This window comes from Polypterus senegalus, chromosome 10 (genome assembly GCF_016835505.1).
Source record: "Polypterus senegalus isolate Bchr_013 chromosome 10, ASM1683550v1, whole genome shotgun sequence".
NCBI classification, from domain to species: Eukaryota; Metazoa; Chordata; class Cladistia; order Polypteriformes; family Polypteridae; genus Polypterus; species Polypterus senegalus.
This window is the reverse complement of record NC_053163.1, coordinates 61,517,571-61,537,885: the sequence shown is the minus strand read 5'-3', so window position 1 is coordinate 61,537,885 and position 20,315 is coordinate 61,517,571. Positions and strand designations below refer to the sequence as shown.

General features: G+C 40.1%; 1 protein-coding gene across 3 annotated transcripts in view; it reads left to right on the top strand.

The window, feature by feature from the left end:
- Window positions 1-397: 397 nt before the first annotated feature.
- znf185 (zinc finger protein 185 with LIM domain) overlaps window positions 398-20,315 on the top strand; it is a 103,196-nt gene continuing 83,278 nt past the window's right edge. For all 3 annotated transcript variants that reach the window (XM_039765824.1, XM_039765823.1, XM_039765822.1), the window contains exon 1: window positions 398-540. The gene's annotated coding sequence lies outside the window, so the exon portion shown is untranslated. The remainder of the gene's footprint in view (window positions 541-20,315) is intronic.

The window sequence follows — 20,315 nt, the reverse complement described above, 5'->3', positions numbered from 1 at the left end:
GTCACGAAGACATCAAATTTTACCATTGACAATGCAGTACAACTACTGTTTCAACCTCCATCGAGTGTGCAGCAGAAAGCAGCATTTCCAGTGATGACTTGGTTCAAGAGGCTCTTTTCACAGCTCATTCATGGCTTCTTGTCAGAACTTTCACAGCAAGGGAGGCTGCGGTTACAACACCCGGACACAGCGATTACGTGTTTGAAACACTGGCGATGAAAGTGGTATTCACCACGATGACATTTTCAGTAGAATGTAAAGAATTCTGAATCACCCAGGGAAAGACAATCAAGGCGGATCCATGCAGATTTTCTGTGCATGGTGTGTCACTGTCTCCACCCTCTGAAGAACAGGGTTTGGCCTTCCTTACACACAACACAACTTTGTGGCAGAGCAAGTTCTGGGCAAGTCTTATCTCTTCAGCAGCTTACGTGCGAGTGGTAGGTGAGCACCTGCCACTGCTCTCTTGTCTTTCTGGATATTGCTGAACAGTGTGGCTTTACTGACTGAGCGCAGAATACAAACAATTCAGGATTTCAGGTGAGTCCCTGCACTTTTTTTCCTGGAAAGCTTATAATAAGGACAACATTTATACAGGCTCTGGGTTGCTTGACTGTTTATTGTATTTAATATCCTGTGGCTGTGTGATCTGACAAGACCATCGGCTTTGAATTTCAAACAAAAAGTAAGTGGGACACTCCCGATGGGATATGCCAAGGTCAGATACAAAACCGTAACAAATGAATTGTTGCTGTCTTTCTGCTAGTACTAGGTTGTTGTACCGTGTTAGCCATTATGAATGTAGTGAGAAGTCAAGCAAAATGACACCTTTTATTGGCTAACGAAAAAGATTACAATATATAAGCTTTCAAGTCAACTCAGGCCCCTTCTTCAGGCAAGGTGTGATCTTGATGTAATTGCTTCGAAAAGCCTGCATATTTTAATCTTTTTAGTTAGCCAATAAAAGGTGTAATTTTTCTTGTCTTTTTACTAGAAACCCAGTGTACTAACAAATTTACATATAATGTTGTTTACTGTATTTACATGAAAATCATCAGGTGCCCTAAAACATGACAAAAAACGTATTAATGCCTATAAGTAGGTATACATTGCATTACAGGTTTTGGCATTTTCTTTTTATTTGTAAAGCAGAAGTAAACGCCTCTGTCTTATTGCCCAGTGACTTGTCTGTGTGGCTTTTTCTTCTTCATTCCCAATATCTTAGGTTGGATGGCAACTCTTAAGTGAGTTCAGTGTGTGCCAATGTGGCCGTGCTCTGTGATGGACTGCCATCCAGTCCAGGCTTGCTTCTATGCCTCGCCTCCACCACTTTAAACTGGGTGAAATGGGTCTCATAATGCCTGGATGAGCAGACATCCGCAATACTAGAATAAACAATATTCATGTGTTGGATTTTTAACCGTATAAATGAGTACATGGAACAGACTATAATAGTAGATTTAACTCCACTCATTTTCAAGCTAACAGCTAACACTTTAAAATAGCAAGCTAAAAAGGTGTCCACTACAAACAAGGGGCCTATTGACATGGAGCCTTGTGTTAAAAATTAGCCAGTATAACAAAATGATGTGATGTCCTAGTTAGGAAAAGGAGGATGCCACCAGCTATGCTGGAGAGCATTAAAGGTGCATGGCATATCAGGGAAGCCCTCGCAGGCAGACTGTGCCTTAATGCTTTGGCTGGCATCTGTTGTACAACTGGTGACCAGTAAATTAAATTTATGTATGTACTGCAATACCGCATTTGAAATTTTTTATATGATGTAACTTGCACAGACAGTACAATAGATTGAATAAGTGGTCAGTGGTAGTGTTCTCTGTGAATCTGCATTAGATCAAGTAGTTCCAGGTACCTAAAACTTGGCTTAAGCATGTTTAGTAAATGGAGTTCAGAAATAGCATGGACCAGTAGATGGTTTATGATAGTGTTGATGATGAAGACTCCATATAAAGATAAATCCAAAGAGTACTTACAGATGGTACAGTGGGCAGCTCTCTGTTCTGTCATAGCTTCATGAATTTGAGATTAAGTCCTGGCCTAGGAATTGTCTGTGCACTGTTGACCTTACCTTGTGTCCATGTGGGTATGCCAGTATTCTATAATAGTCCAAAGACTTGGCGATGACTGCAAAATCCAAAATGTGTAGGTGTGTAAAGCAGTTTGCATAAGGACTAGCATCTCACATGGATTTGGCTCTTCACAATAATGCTGCTAGCTCTGAACAATCCCATAAAGTGAAAAATGGACAGATGAATAGTTTATGATGATGTTATGATTATGGAAGGTATTTAACCTCAGAACTCCAAGATTTAGGGCCCTTCTGTAGGTGTCACCTGCTGTGCCTCGTAACCAACTGGGTTTTCTCTGGTTTGTCCAGTTTTCTCACATAACCTAAAATCTTACATAGCAGAGTAATTGGTAACTGTACGTTTAGCCTGACTTGAGTGACCTCAATGATAGTCTGGCCTTTTCCCCATAGTTGGTTTCTGCCTGGTGCTCAGTGCTGCCTTTTAAAGCTTCTGTATTAATAACAAATAGCTTCAGAAGATGCACTAGTGAATCTCTAGTGGAAGGTGCTTCTGCTGTTATACGTCTCTTCTCAAGGTACGGTAGTTTAGGGTTATTTGTGGAAAAGGTTGTAGCAAGCTATTTGTTTTAATCCCACAGAGAGTTCAGACTATAACATTATCTTGTGTGGGCAAGATGGATGCTGTTTAATTCAAAAGTAGCAATTGCAGCTGTTTTAAGCATCATTCTTCTCTCTCCCGAGTGTGTAATAATGTGACTTTGTTTTTTTGTGCTCAATAGACAGCAAATGTTTGCCCAGAGGTGGGTCACAGAGAAGTGCAGTATTGAAGCTGGATTACATTACAGAGGAATAAAACAGAGAGCACATTTTCTCAGACGCAGAACTAGGCGTGTTAACCTCACTCTGTTTGCATTTAATTTATGCCTATTTGTGAATGCTGGTTTGCTAAACCCACTTGACATGGCCTCTCCAACACTCCATTGCATGGCGCCCTCCCACAGCCACTCATACCAGTTAACCTAAAGGCACACATTGGTCACGACACCAAAGGGAAAGCATTCCAACTCCACAGAGGGGCACCTCACATGGTGTTGGGAAGCGATATGCCGACATGCTTAACAATAAATGAGAACTTCAGTGTCTTTGTGTGATGGGGAAAAGGTGCATGCTGGTCATATATATATATATATATATATTTGTTTTTACTAAGTAAGGCTGGAATTTGCCCAACTGATTTACCTCACTCAATGTTTGATGATCAAACTTGGGTTAGGTCCATTTAAGGCTTGAAATGGGTGGGTGTACACGGTAGAGTCGGCCACAAGGCATGAGTGTGTAACTCTTTGAGCACTTGAAATTCATGTACTTTTCAAGGAGAGCTGTGTTCCTGAGATGGAGTGACAACTGTCTTCTGTGTTTCAAAGATTTAGAATTATTTAGGCCATGTTAGTTGCGTTTCCTCCGGGTACTCCGGTTTCCTCCCACAGTCCAAAGACTTGCAGGTTAGGTGCATTAGCGATTCTAAATTATCCCTAGTGTGTGCTTGGTGTGTGTGTGCCCTGAGGTGGGCTGGCGCCCTGCCCGGGGTTTGTTTCTTGTCTTAAGCTCTGTGTTGGATGGGATACGCTCCAGTGGACCCCGGTGACTCAGTAGTTAGGATATAGCGGGTCGATTAATGGATGGATGTTAGTTGCTGTGTTAACACCACTGTGGAGGTGCCCTTGTTTGGCTGGTCCCTTGTGTTGTTGGTATTTATGTAATCTTCTTTATTGAAGTTTGTATTTTTGCATTCTTCTTTTTATTATTAGTCATATTTTTTGCATAGATATATGTAGTATTCCAGGGAAATAGCATTAGTGCAGGTGATAAACTGATTACTGAGGCTACTTTACTCTTTGGAATCCGGCTGGAGGATGTGGTTGAGCAGAGGTCACTCGGGAAGATGATGACTATCCTGGGCAACAACTCTCACCCCTTGCATGAGGTTTTTCCTGAACAGCGGAGTGCATGTACTGTAGTAACAGACTGAGATTTCTGCATTGCTCCAGGGAGTGCTAATGTGTGCTCATTTCTACTCTTGGCCATGAGGGTCTATAATGAGTCACCCGGAGGATGGGTGTGTGCTGAATGGTACTGAGCTGGTCTAGCAGACATCTTATTAGACATTGACGCCATGTGCAATATGCTGGGCCATGGACCTCCTGTACTGCGTAAGTGTAATTCTGAACACTTCACAAGTAGTAAATACCTACATTTTGCTAATTTATTTATATATAACTCATTTTAGGTGTGTATTTGTGCCTTGTTAGCATACTTAAGATTCTCATAATTCTTGTTACATGTTCTGTATGCTTGCACCTTTTTTTTTTGCCTGCAGCTGTAATCCTGCAGTTTTATGTGGGATTAATAAAGTTTCTATCTATGTTTATATAATGCCTTTATTTAGTGCCTTTCTTATGTATAATTTGATCTGTTACTGTTTCTGAGGTTTTTTTTTTTATATGATTGATGGATAAATTGTTTATTGTGTGTTTTACTTTCTATTGTTAATTCTTCTTATGATTGTCCGGGTTAGCTCCACAGTCCTTGACAGCTTGAACCCAGGACCGTTTATAGTAATAGACCGAGCATGAGCCGGGCAAATGAGGACATATTCAGTCAGCAAGGGTAGGTGCAAAGTGGTTCAGGGCTTCAGTGTCCTAATGTGCAGTGCATCTTCAATAAAAAAATTATCTGTCAAAATCTAGTGGAAATGAAACAATCGTTCAAATCCGGATAAAACAAACCCAGATATTAAATCTTTCCTCAGCCAACCCAGCACGTTTTTCATGCCACGTCTCCCCATCTCACCGTAATGGGTCTTCCAACTGCCAGAGACGCTGACAGCTTCACCCACTTCTCCTGACTTCCATCCCATCTGCCTCAACCAGCATCCTTTGTGATGCACACACCCAGACCTCCATCATCCCATACTCAAGCATGGCACTACCTGGATCCCTGGGAGGTTCATTCCATGCCCCCACTCCTACACTGTTCAGCAGGGACACCCCACAGAGTGCCATTCACTTTGTTCCGCTCACAGGGCCCATTCACCCAGTCTCTGCCACTGTCGTTGTCTGGCTTCCACCTGTCTGTTCACATTCAACTGTCCTCCCGACTGTCTTATATCATTCTCTTTGCATTGTTCCTTCTCCTGATTTCACCGTGCACCTTTATAACAGGGAGATGCTGTATAATTCTGTCCATGGCCTGCTCCGAGGTGTGAATGAATTGTTTGACTGAATGCATGATCAGCCAAGCACCCCAATCAACTTCGGGGTTGTGTGTGTACGTTCTGATGTTCACCTGCACCTGCCTGGAGCCTACACGCTCCAGGACTTATGATTATTTATTTAAAATATGCAATGCCATGAACCTCACTCATCACAATCCTAACCTAAGTAGCTTTATGCTTATGTGAGACCCCTTCAGTGGACAAACTTGTAAGTTAAAGCTGGGGAAAAAAAACAAATGCGCACCCACAAGGTGTATAGAGGTCTACACTGCTCTAATTTAAGTGTGGTTTCAGTCAGCTCTGGACCTTCTGGGTGGTTACAGTAAGGTCAGCTTCAACAATGTTGAACAGCAAACCTGACATGGACATTTGCTAAAAACACCTGCCGTTATGTCTGTTAAACCAGTGGGGTGGGACAGGATTGGTTGCTTAAATACCCTGTCACATTGCATGACGTTTCCAAAGATTTTCAGTCGCAGACTTCATTTACATAATCTTAGTGATTCGCAGAGTTATACGATTTGACCCAACTAATTTGTGACTCACCCCAATAAATCAAAAAGTCGTATGGGCAATACGGTGTGCGTGCGAGAACTGGTGACCAATGAGTGCTTATCTGAAAGAATAACGCATATAATGTGGCCATAAGATGAGAAAAAATGCTGGTGTTTATTGGACTGTGCAAACCGAAGAGAGGCCTGTCTCTTCTCATATTAGTTATATTACAATAGAACTGAAAAATAAAAAGGTGCCATTCCTGTAAAGCCTTATACAGGCCCCAGCACTGTCAACAAGCATGATAATTAGCCATCAATGTGCAGTAAACTCGCATTATTTTTGAAATCAGTACAAAGTGCTGTAATTTGCCATCCCTTTTGATTTTTAGTTATGTAATCTGACATCCTCAAGTTGACAAGTTCCTGAAACTGCAGTCATTAAGGCTGGAATGGCCACTTTCCCACACACTTTAAGGAACTGTTGCACCCATATGAATCTTTTCAAATTAAAAAAAATAACCAAAATTGTACTTTTTTGAATTCAGTGGCAGAGAATGTCAAGGGAAAATGACAATGAAGGGTCAAATGCCCTTATGTGTATTCCAAGAGCTTTCCTTTCAGGGACACCCTCTAAACTTCGAAGGCTTACAAGGCCCTGCCAGCCATTAATTGTCCACACTGGCATGAAGCGGACTGCCATAGCAGGTTTCACTTTTTCAGAATGGTACCTAATAGGCCCTGTCATGGTCAGGGGGCCATGCTGGCAACCCTTTATGCTTTAATGTAATTGCAGAATTGGCAAGTCAAGTAGGACAGAAAATCACAGCTGATCTGGCCTGTTGCTTTATAGGTGTGGCAGGTTTTTGGAACAGAAACATCTCTAAATTGTTAAAGCGTTTATTTCTAATTGCCAAAATGCTGTGTGACTAATGCAGTTTACGAGGACTTCAAGAATTTTAGAAGAAGGTGCATTGTGGCCTAAGTGACATGAAACTAAATGTGTCAGTATGTGGCATGAGGTAACTTTCACTTTGATGCACATTGTGAAGTTCAACTTCCGGAGGGCACCACCAGCTGTAACACTGAAATGGGAGCTTAATGCATCTATTACGGGTCAGAAGGTTCATCCCTTCCAGAGACAGTTTAAGAAGTTCAACTCTTCTAAAAATCGGCAGTGGTCTCCCATAGACTTTCTTGTATACTCAGATATGGGGATGGATATTTGAGGAGTAAACCACAAGACAATGACAATATTTTTATATTATGTACATTAAAGAACCATCAACAATACATTAAATCAAATTAATAATATATTGAACAATTATTATAAAAGTAAAGTTAAATAAATCGGACTCTGCAGCTGCATGAATGAAAAAAAAAATTGAGTATGTGTTCAGGTAAAGTACCACGTCCAGGTGAAGGATTTGGGCCAAAAGTTAATACAGATCTACAATTTTGATGCAACAACCACATGCCAAATTTTATCCATCTATTTAGTTGCGTTTTTGAGTTATTGTGTTTACACACAGACACACACACACAGACAAAATTAAAAAAAAAAACTGTATTTTCGGACTCAGGGAGGTCTAAAACGTCAAGATTTCATGATTACTATACTTTCTCAATACTTTGTATAGGAGAAAGTAAAAATCAGTGGTTACCACCTCCCCCTGTGGATTCTCTACTCTTCCAGACTGACTGGTTACACCCAAACATCTGTTCACTCATCTTTAACACGATAAAAGCTTTAGGTCTATCAAGACTAACCAGTTCTATAATTGCTCTCGGTGACGGCCTCGGAGATGCATTAACCTCTTGACCCTTACAGTCTCCGGCATTTTGCTTTTACTTTATCAATTAATGAGAATCGCTAAGTTCATGCATGCAGATGTTCACAAACTCACTTAGTCTAGTTCAGGGATGAAGGGGGCTGGACTTTATCTTGGCAGCACTAAGCACAAGGCAGGCTGCCAGCCCAATGCACAGGGCACACACATCAACTGTACTCTTGACTGAAAATCATTCTGAATATACTGTAAATACTGGACAAAAAATGAGTCAACCCTGTCTAAACCTTACCTAATAGTGTGTAACTCTGTGAGACTAAAGAACAGCTGCAATTCTTTCTGGCATGGATGCCACCACTTTGTGGATGGAGGTACCATCAATTTTCATCCACTCTACCAGCATTGGCTGGTTCCTCTGGTGTTTCACTCATTGCACCAAATAGTACCACCGATTTTAAATTATTATATATAAAAGCCGAAATTGAAAACTGGAGCCAGTTCAGTGTCCACAGTCAAACTAACCTGCATGACTTTTAGGATATGGGACTGAAAATCAGAATACCCCATAAAAAACCCACACAGACATCAGAAAAACATGCAGATTTCATCCAGTAATCACCTGGTGCAGGAGGCAAAGCCAGGGCACTGGATCCATGAAGCTACACCACTAAACACTGGGCCACTGTGGCACTTTAATATACTGCACTCTGTGTAAATTAGTTGTCTGCTGGATAATCTCTTTGTGTTTGTTCTTTCTACTTAGCTTTGGTTTTTAAGCCACAGACTTGAAATTTGGACCACAGGTACTTCTCACCATAAGTCAGGCTTTTGACATTTAACTTTCGTCTTTACCTCCCATTAGAGGCAGCAATGGCAGCTCGGTGTAGGAGTGAATGGTTGTAACTCTGTAGCAGACTCAAATGTCTTAATGAACTGGAATCACCAATTGTATTTAGTCTAAACACAATCATTTTTTCCCTCTTTAAAATTACAACACTAATTATTCTTGAACAAATCTGAGAAAGAGAGCTTAATTTTTAAAAATAACATGTTGTATGAAAGACTACAGTGCTCTTTTTACACAGAAACAGTGTCCTGCTGGTCATGGTCATGGTGTGATGTTGGCACTCTTGTCTTTCAATTTAAGAAATCCAATATTTTTGTCGTAGCCCCAGGCTGAGCTGAGTGGATTGTCACCAGAGTTATTTATTTCAATTTGCAAAAGAGGGAAAAAGCACTTTTTATTAAAGTACTTTTTAAAAACCACGCTTATATGAAGTTAAAAAGTGTATTAAAAAGTAAAAAATAAGTCTCTCATACATCACTCGTAAAATAAAAGGTGGGCGCTTTTGCTAAAATATTAAGAAGTGTTTTTTGAATGTTGATTGCTGAAAGCGCCCGCGCTTTTGTTTTTTTTACGAGTGATGTATGAGAGACTTATTTTTTACTTTTAAGTACACTTTTTAATTTAATATTAGTGTGGTGTTTAAAAAGTTTATATATATATATATATATATATATATTTTCAATAATAATTTAGTCTTGGGTTTGTTTTAGTATAATTTTGTAACCAATATTTTAACACTTCCTTTAATATATCTATCTGTTACTAGCACCATCTTTTGGTGAAATCTTTAACTATTCTTCATATGAAAATTTCATTTCTTAATTAACATGGATTAATTGATCAATTAGTGAAACTGACTTATTGATTCCTGTATTGTCATTGGAAGTGAGTAAGTGTGCAAAATTTCAAGTCATTTGGACAATAGGAAGTGGGTTAAATATCGATTACAAGATTTTTACCAGACAACAAACAGGTGAAGTTAAAATAAGCGTGGCAATAATAATAATAATAAAAGTGGCAGAGAACTGGCTGAAGAGCAGCTATCCAATGTAAATGCTATTAAGAGACAATTGGACATGAACCCAGCATTTGCAGGCTTGAAAAGAACAACGTGCTAATAATAAATAGACGTTATGACCAACACCCTCTGAACACCACCTCATCAACCCACATCCACGTATCCTCCCTCATTATTTGCTGTATATTGCCTTGAGTTCCTGTAAATCTAATCATTTGCCTCTGATGATGATTTCTGGTAGGAATCGAAAACTACTTTAAGATATGCGATTCATTTGTGTATTTTCAGCTACAAATATACATATATATAATATATAGGTACTGTGATGACCAGTGTAATTTCCTATGCTGGGGTTGACTTGGCTGTGTGAGGGAGCAGTCAGAGTCCCTGCCGGGATGGATCCTTCTCCCTTACCTGAGGGGTCAGCTAGGGATTGATGATATTCCCCTGCTGTGCCAGGATATGGATACAGAAAGATGCTGTGGCAGCAGCTACACTGAGGTTGGCATCCCAGAAAACACAGAAGGACTGTTTAGTTGGGCTTGGGTATTTCTTAGGAACATCGGGGTGACTGCCATGCTATGGGCAGAATTAGTGGCAGTATCCCATTTGGTGAGCCCCAGTATAGGAGCCCACAGGGCAGCATGGGAGTTGTGGTTCCAGGTGTCTGCCCTGCCAGGTACTATAGGGGCCGTCGGGGGGAGCTGTTCAATACTGACGGCACAAGGACATTTGGGCTCCTGCCTGGTCCAGAAGTGCTTCAAGGAGGCAATAGATTAAGCTCAGAAAGTACATCCAATCCAGAGTTAAAAAAGAGCCCAGGGAGTTGTAGTCTAGAGGAGGTGGACACGGCTAATGGAAAAGAGTAGACGGAGGAGGGAAATACACAGGGAAGAGAAACTGTGGACTCTACTGTGTATTATGAAGAGAAGCTTGTTAAGAGGCATTTACTTATTAACAAACTATTTGGTGTTGTGCAATTGTGTTTATGTTTGGGGGTGCCGCTACACACCCTAGTGACCACAGCTGGTAACATCACTTCAAGAGAGGCCCACCAAATAACAAGCTAATTGAAAGGGCGGACTCATCTATGGGATAAATACTGGAAACCCTAGCAAGAATTAAGACAAAACTGAGTGCCATTATGAACAATGCTGCACATCCACTCTATGACAAACCAATACTGAGGACTTTCAGTCAATTAGTAATTCAGCAGAAATGTGTTAAGAAACACTATGGGGCCTCCTATCTATCTATCTATCTATCTATCTATCTATCTATCTATCTATCTATCTATCTATCTATCTATCTATCTATCTATCTATCTATCTATCTATCTATCTAATGCAGTCCTTTTAAGAGTAATAAAGTTTGGCAGTATATAATTTACTTTTTTCATTTTTAACACCCAGGCAAAGCTGGGTAACACTCTGCTCATACCTAAAAAATAAAGTTAGGAGAGGAGTCAGGTGAACATTATGAATGCTAAATCCCAGTCAGCAATGAGGAAGCTAACTCTGCTGAATGGCTTCAGTTCTTCTTTCTGTCTGGTGGTTCTGCCAGTAAAGACGCCAGGCCTGCCTCTTTGAATGAGTCATACTGGCAGATATTTAAATGGAATGTCTGGCTTGCTGGATTTGTAGTTGAACGCGTTTGAATGGAATTATCGTGGCACAGCCTTGAAAATCCATGTAGTCTACGTGTCCAGTGGAGGTATCAGCATCACAGACAGTCCTACCCAAGGAGCAGGGGAAAATAATAACATTACCTGTATTAACTAAAAGATGAAAAATTCAAAAATGTCACATAGGCTTTGGAAGCGTTCCTAATTCTTGATTTATTTGGTCACATGCTATTGTTACTATTATGCCTGTTGGTGTTTTAAAATGATTTAGATTTTCTGTGCTTCTGTGTCTTTCCTCCTTAGATGATGGTTGCTCTGGAATGCTTAAGACATTTTATGAAATGTAGCTAGGGCAGATTTGAATTGTCAGCCTACATTGGGATACACCAGACCAGTGTGCACAAAAGGCAATCTGTTAAGAATGGAAATCAAAGTTCCTCCTCAAAATGCTACGTGTTGCTTAAAATAAACACTTGTGTGTGCTGTCACTTAGGCTAAAGCTTGTGGTGAAGACAGCAATTCTTACTGTTGACAAGAAGGCAGACTGAGAACATATAAAGGTATCACTGAAAGAGTCTACGTGAGCCTGGGGCTGTGGTAATTTGGTAAACCATCAAAAATCTCACTCGAAAATTTGGCAACAATGCTTGGAAAAGTTGTGGACGGTGCAGTGAAGTTTGAGTTTAATTGCCTTATTTGAAAATAGCTGTAATGAGGTATCTATATGACTTAACATTAATATCTTTTAAATGTATTTGAACAAAACTTGGCATTTCTGCTAACGAAGAAATATACTGTAACTATGGATTATCGATTAGTTTGTGTAAAATATAGTAATAGTAATTTATTGCAGGTTTTTTTTTTACCATATTCACAGGGTAACTGGATGTATTTCTTGCATTTGTCATTTTTCTGCACAATCTCCTTTAGCTTCGATAGCATTGCACCAGCAAGAACCAAGACCACTATGGCTGGGGTGACAGACCATTAAAACTTGGCAGTGAGAACTGGAGTGCCAACCAGGCAACCCATTTAATAAATAAATGAACAAAAGAAAGAAGTGCACAGTGGCACAATGCAAAAGATGGTTATAGTCACTGAACAGAAGGATTTCCTTTCAGGAATGCAGAGGTGGTTTAAGGAGGAGGGCGTCTGTCCTTGCTGAGAACCTGGTCCAAAATGGGAGGCTTCCTTCTTGGATTGTATGGAGCCTTTACTGGGAGGGGCAGGGCCTCCTCTGGGCACTATGGGTGGGGTTAGGTGCCATTAAAGCGTGACAGGAAACAATTAGTGCCAGTGCCACCTCTCGTCATGGAGTGGTACAGCCAGGAAGGTGATCACCAGACGCCTGAACTTGACACTGATTCGGATTGAATCCTGCACTCACTGCCACCTCTCTAATAAACATGTCATTACTCCCGTTAATGACATCTTTGTGGGTTCCAACATTTAGTAGTCAAAGGGACCAAAATCTGGGTTATAGGGTGGATTGTATGATTGCATTCTGTGTTGTTAAACATCTCTGTGGTCATGTGTTGCCAGGTTAAAGGAAAATTTCAGTAGCATTTTGTGAGATAAAACTCTCCTTCTGCAACATGTTTTGAATGTACAGAACTGAGTTAATGGTTTGGTGCAATGGATCATGTCTACCAAAATGATCCTTTCTGCATATACATAAAAAAAAGACACAGTGGCATACCTTTCTTGGCAGAAGGGGGCATTGTGTTACCATGCTCTCTTCTCCCCTCTCTTTCTCTTTCCTATACCTCCACTCCTCCTTGGTGAGTGTTGTCCAGCTCCTCTCCCGACTCCAACTTGCCTTGATAAGGTTGAGCCACTTCCTTTATCTTAGACCCGGGAGAACTTCCAGTGCTAGGGCATTATATATATAGTTAAGCAGTCCCACATATCCTCACACCACCCTCTGGCGGCACCTCCTGAGCCCAACAAGGCTGTCCAATGGGGCTACAGTTCCCAGTATGCCTTGTGAGTGTCCATACTGGTAGCACTGCCCAGGGTTGCTGCCACCTAACGTGTCAGGGGTGCATGTAACACTTACCGAGTATTATTCTTCGATCCAATCATGCCGGAACGCCAGTGTACCCAGTTCCAAACTGGCATCTTCTGACAACTTTATGGCTAAGGCAGGGAATATCCTGCATTTCTTCTTGTGCATCCTGCAGGTTGGCCTCCCATCCAGGTAAAGTGATGCTCTGCTAGATGCTTGCCCATTCACACCGTCCTTTACAACAGATAATTCAATACCAAGTAAGATTATAACGCGCTTTATCCTCTCATATTGCTTACATTTTGTATACATATATTTTAAGAAACTCCCTTAAATATAAATTTGTTATAATATCAGCCTACTATATAAAGGAGGAAAAAATCATTAAAATGAGCTAAATGATGATGAATTGTTTCCTAAAGCCTATCCTAAAAACACATCCAAATCCAAAATCTTTAAGATGCAAACAACTAAGAAAGGAGGATTTAATGACAAATTAATGAAGAAACTACAAAACAGAATGGGGAGATAGATACAAACAAATTAGAGGTAAATTAGAATTACCAAATACCAGTTTATTGAATGAATCAACAAAAAAAACAGAATCAAAAGTCCTCACTGGATTGAGCCTAGTCGCTCTTCTCTGGTCCTTTTTGTAACCCGTAGAACAAAACTGTACACAGTACTCCAGATAAGGCCTTACCAGTGCATTGTAAAGCTTCAGCAAAACTCACTAAGATTAATATAGGTGGGCAAGTGCACAAGGCACCCCACCAGGACAGACAGGACTGCATGTCTTATACTGCTTAGACCCAGCAGGCCACAAAGTTTTTTGGTCTTCTGTTTGTTCATTTTGTGCTTGTTTTCTTTTTCTGTTCTTATTTATGTTAATAATACCCTTTTTGTTATAGTAGGCTCCTTGGAATTTATTCTAGGTTCAAAGATTGCTCAAGAGTGCCCCATATCCTTTATAATATACTAGCTATAGTATATTATAGTGCAGAGTCAATTGTTATTGTTTTGCGGACGTGGTCGCCCCACTTGTCTATCAGCGGCTAAGCGAGTTTCTCTCTTGTTTGTCTTTCCTTGGCGGTTTCACTTTGGAGACGGAGTCGCTTTCTTTCAGCTTCATGCTGTAGCCTCGTCCTTCTTTCTTCTTCCAACTTGTTAACTTGGGGCCGCCTTTCTAACTCTTTGAGCTTCATGCTGTAGCCGCGCACTTCCAGGCCGGACAAACAGACACACACACTTCTGTGCATAGATGTTTATATATAAGATAGACAATGAAGTGGCTTATTTATGAGTTGGCAATGGTGTGGGGAGGAAAGATCGCAATACGGATTCATCAAAGTCCGTTATAAGAGGCTTATAGGTACTGTGTAGTCACTCCTTTGCACCCAGTTCATACTGACTATGTAATGGCCTGTCTAGGTTGCAAAAAAATAGATCAGTGACCCTGTCAAGGAAAAGGCAGGTTTGAAAAAATGAATCAGTGGGCAATAATTATAGCAAAAGCAACTTAAAAATAATACCATGGTCATGATTATCAATATTTCCTCTTTCTGTCACTTTTTTCAATTTCTATCTCTGACTGTGTCACTCTGTGGAATCTGTTGACTTGACTTAGGCCTCAGCAGTATAACTGAATAGCAGGCTCAACAGTGTCAAAGGCTGATATTAAGTATTCAAACATAATGGCCGCAGTATTTCCTCACAAGGAGATATTCAAATACCTTATACCACAAGAATCAAAGCTGCTTTTGTGCTGTAAATTAAGATCAAAAACTCTCATCAAAGGATTGTTTTTTTAAGATACGAAGTGAGTTATATAATCATTTTCTCTAAAATAGAAGAAAGGATCAATTAAAAGTTATTATGCAGTTCTTAGGAACATTCAGATTTAAACCTAATTCATTTAACAGAGGCCTCTTTAAAGGAAGATGGCTCAACAGCAACAACATTTATTTAGGTAGCACATTTTCATATACATGGGGTAGCTCAAAGTGCTTTTACAAGATGAAGAAAGAAAAGGTTATATGAAACAAAAATAAGATTAGGCAATACTAAGTAACAAGGAATAAAGTAAGGTTAGGAGGCTGTTCAGCTACTTCAGGTGTGTTTTTCAAAAGTTCATTTGGAATTGGTTAAGAGGGACTTGGTGGTTGGTTTATCTTTCTAAATAAATCGTAAATATCCTATTCTCTAATCAATCCATATTTACTAAAGTGTATACTCAAGTAGTGAACATGTTGAGATCCAGTAACACAATACTACCAGCAGTCTTATGCTATCTTGAAATGAATCCATAAATTCATTATTATTAATATTAGATTGATATGTTTCAGAGAATTTAGTTTTCTGTTAGTTACAATAGCTACTGCTCTAAGTGAAATATGAGGATTGTAAATATACAAGGTGAGACACAAAAATAACCGGATTGGTAAAAAATATATATAGCATGCTGTAATTCATCAATGAATAAACATTGCCACCTTCTATATACTCTCCCTCCTGATCTCTACATCACTCCATACATATCTTCCATTGATTGAAACAGTGCTGGAAGTCTTAATGCTTGAGGCTCTTCAACAGGCTTGCCATTTTTGTCTTCACTTAATCCATTGAAGTAAAATGTATTCCCTTCAGGTCACTTATGATTTTCGGGAACAAGTAAAAATCACAGGGAGCTAAATTGGGTTAATAGGGAGGATGATCGAGAACAAGAATGTTTTTGTCAGTCAAACACTGCTATATGGAAAAAGAGAAAAATCATAAGAAATTTGATGTTGATTCACTGTTTGATTTTTTTCACCCGACATTGTCGCGGCAACTCGTGTAGCGATTGTTGTGCAAATACTGACTGGGCTATCCACAGGATATGCCTAGCTGGTCGGCGGTTTGAGAGGGCGTGTAGGAGGGGAAATACTGCATTTCTCTGATTCACCTCCGGCCGACCTCCAGACTGTTTTCCAGGAAAGCCCCAAGCCCAGTCCGGTTATTTTTGTGTCTCATCTCATATTTACCTGTAAATAAGGAGCACAGTGGACATTGAAGAGAGCTTTCTTGTTTGGTTTAATACATGCGCATATACACTGGCAAACGTGTAGCTTCGTTGTTCTCCATTTATGCTTTGCAGCATTCGGTTTTAATTGTGGGCTAAGATAAATATACCTTGGGTCGCTTACTAGTTCACACAAAAATTCTTAAAATATATTCAATGAGGTGTAATTTTCATTACATTCTGTAAAATGTCAAACGTTGCCAGCTTTTATGAATAACCACCACATCAAGACTAATCTAACAGGAAAAAGTGTAATTAGTAAGATTACTTAGTCAAAGCTAAAAGAGGAATAACTACAACCCAGAAATAACTAAACAGAAGCAGGAAGTAAGCATAACATTAACTCTAAAATGCAGCATGACATTTATTTGTAAATTCTTCTACTATGTAAAATGGTAGAGTATTTGAGAGGTTTATATTCACATTTGTCTAGCAGAATGAAGTGAACTGAAAAAGTGGATTCTAGCCTACTGACTTATTTACTTAAACCATCTGATACTGGAGGCAGTTGATATGTTAACAGTGGAAAATAATCTTTCTTCTACCAAAGAAATACATTTAGGTATTCATTTTTGCTGCCATATGCTGTGTCATATGAATTCTGTGTTAAACATCTGAAATGATTATACACATTTTCCAAACAAACCCAGTCATATGGGGCCAATAATTATCCTAATCTGCAGGATTTTTACAATCTGAAAGGAAAATCCGAGAAGGAAAACTGCACATAGACATGGGGAGAATGGGAATGCTGTGCTCAGACTGTAGCCAGCCTGGGATTTCTGCAGCCTTGTGAAGATGTGAGGTCCTTATACTAGATATCTATTCAGAGACACTTCATGATAACTTTCATTAAGATACTTTTACAATTGGTAAGTAGTTTCAACTTTATACAAAGATAGCAAAATACCTGCGCTTCGCAGCGGAGAAGTCGTGTGATAAACAAGTTATGAAAAAAAAGGGAAACATTTTAAAAATAACGTAACGTGATTGTCAATGTAATTATTTTGTGAGTGTTACTGAGTGTTGCTGTCATCAAGGATTTGATTATCATTATTTCTTTCAATCAGGTTCGTATTTGGAGGATGTGTTGTGTTCAAGTTACATTCCGTGTTTGTCAACCTTTGTAAAGATAACAGGTTTCATTCATCGAAGTGTTCACTACCCAAATCGCTATGCGAGTATTTAGCGGCAGTGTCTCTATTAAGTTGTGGATTTGCCTGTGAGTATTTAGCGACAGTGTGTCTATTAACTTGTGGATTTTTCTGCAAGTATTTGGTGGCAGCGTCACGAAGTTGCTTTTGTCTAGCTGCATCAGAAAATGTACTGCAACATCTGAAACACCTCCTTTTTAGTGTTTTCTCATAGCTTGGATTGCTGCTGTCATAATCGGTTTGAGTCTTTATATATATATATATATATATATATATATATATATATATACTAGCAAAATATCCAGCGCTTCGCAGCGGCGAAGTACTGCCTTAAAATTTTTATTAAGAAGAAAATTAAACCTTTTTAAACTGGGGGAAAATATACCAATAATTATTTGTTAAGGATCTCTTTGTATACCACATTGTGAGTTCGGCCCTCTGCTTGTAATATGACCAAGCTGTGTGCTGAGCTTACTCTTGAGCAAGCAACGTACAGTTGGCCATGTGAACAGTAATCTTGTTTCAAACCTCACAGCTTGGATTGCTGCTGTCATAATCGGTTTGAGTTTCATGGTTTGTTTCAATTACGACAGTATTTGTAGGACTTGTGTTGAAGAGACATTCAGCATCTGTCAAGCGTTGTAAGCATAAAACCGGTTTAAACATTCATAAACATCAAAGTGTCCACTACTCAAATCGTCACCTGTGAATCTAAGATGTTTAAGAGGCACTGGCGGTTGTCGAAAGTTGTAAAATATTTGGTCATTTTGGTACACTTGAAAGCGAGAACCGAACCACTCACGTGCAGAACCATAGGTCAGGGGTCCTCAATCCCAGTCCTGGAGAGCCGCAGTGGCTGCAGGTTTTTGTTCTGACCTGGTTGCTTAATTAGAAACCAATTCTTGCCAATAAAGCACTAACAAGCTATGAAATTAAATTAACTCTGCTATGTCAGGTCATTCTCATATCCTAGATTTTCTTTCCCTTTCTATCATGCAAATGATTTGAAGGCTAAAATGGACGAGTAATTCTCAGTCCTTCACTTTTTTCTCTTCATTTTTCTTCCAAGTATTTAATTAAACCCAATAGTGCAGATAAATACACACAGGTGTAAATGTAAATAAGCTAAATGGAGAAATGCTGCTCTCTCTTGTCATTTGCATGTTATTGATAATAAGGAGCAATTAAAATAGCTGTTTAAGACAAAATTAAGCAATAAGGGCTCAAAATCACTAAAGTGAAGCAGAAGTGTTACTTTAGCAATAAGTGCTTTTTATTTAGCAACTGGGTTGGAGCAAAAATCTGCAGCCACTGCGGCTCTCCAGGACCGTGATTGAGGACCCCTGCCATAGGTGAAGGGCTTAAGCATTTCACTCTTATAGTGCTCCTGTGTAGTCTAATTATCTCCTGTACCGTCATCAGTCCACACCTTGAACATGTCCCAGTCATTCAATACATAAGACACAATGTTCCTGCGGATTTCAAGAGTGAGCCTGATATGGCCATGCAATATGTAACACAGAGAATGGAAAAGGCAGGTGCCATCTCTGGGCATGGAAACCACTCGGTAAGTGACAGTTCTTTGATCAATGGTGATCACCTCGATAGACATGTTAATGGGGGTACGATTGGAATGATAAAGGAAATGGGTACCTGAACAATGTAAAGTAAGTCTAAAATACCTAAACAATAACTATAATCGTAATAAACGAACAATAAAACAGCGGAGAAGCTGTGGATTAAATAAAAAGGCTGTAGTTATCAGCAGGGAGACGTGAATCCCGTGGTGAAGCAAGGAAGGGAATGTAGAGACGGGAGCGACGGATGGCCTTATATAGGCAGGCAGCCAACAACGTGGGAGGTGTTGGAATGGGGGACCCAACGACGCCTCACATGGTGACCGAGCTGCAGGCTATGGACGTATATATGTACATAAGTAGGATTCAGTTAGCGTTGGGAACCCGCGTACCAAATTTCTTGAAGATAGGCCCATAAGTAACAAAGACTGTTGAAAAGTTCAATATGGCGGCCGACAGTGGCAACATACCACCGAAATAAATACGTACATTGGTAGGGAAGCCGCCTACCAAATTTCGTGAAGATGGGGCCATAAATAAGAAAGTTCAACATGGTGGATGTTGTTGACCGTTATCGACCGTTATGACCGTTAAGTGTAGAATTTCGAAATGAAACCTGCTTAACTTTTGTAAGTAAGCTGTAAGGAATAAGCCTGCCAAATTTCAGCCTTCTACCTAAGTAGGAAGTTGGAGAATTAGTGATGAGTGACTCAGTCAGTCAGTCAGTCAGTCAGTCAGTCAGTGAGTCAGTCAATCAGTGAGGGCTTTGCCTTTTATTAGTATAGATAAATCAAAAAGTTGTGGCAGACAGCCGGCACCCTTATCTGGCTGGGAAGGACTGGGGGAGAGAGTATTTTCAAGACCGTTTCTCCCCCAAACTGACAGAGGGCAGCTCCCTTGGCTTGCAGCGGGGCCACACAGGTTATAAACATGGAAGCTCAACCCTGCTGGCGCCCGTGGCGATCACCTTCAGGGGGTGTCTGGATGTTTGCTAGGCTCTGTTTGGCAGCACTTCTGCCACACCCGGAAGAGCTGCCGGAAGAAGCTTGTTGGGCACCTGGACACCTTCTGGGTGTCCTATAAAAGGAGCCAGTCACCACCACTTAATGGCCTGAGTCGGAAGGAAGTGGACGAAGCTCTTGAGGAGCAGTGGAGGCAAAAGAACTGGCGGCGAAAGGGACTGTGCTGTGCTCTGTAAGCCTTGTGTGCTGTGAAGGCAACAATAAATAAACCGTGTGCTGTGTGGACTAAAATGTGTCCTGCCTGTATGTGTTGGGGTTAGGTCAGCTGTATGTGCCTGGGCTTCACAAAGTGAAGACAACTTGAAAATTACATTGCAACCAAAATGGATCAAAGCTGACACAATACAACACATTTATGTTAGCTTATTGATATTTCGAGCACATACAGTGCAGCGC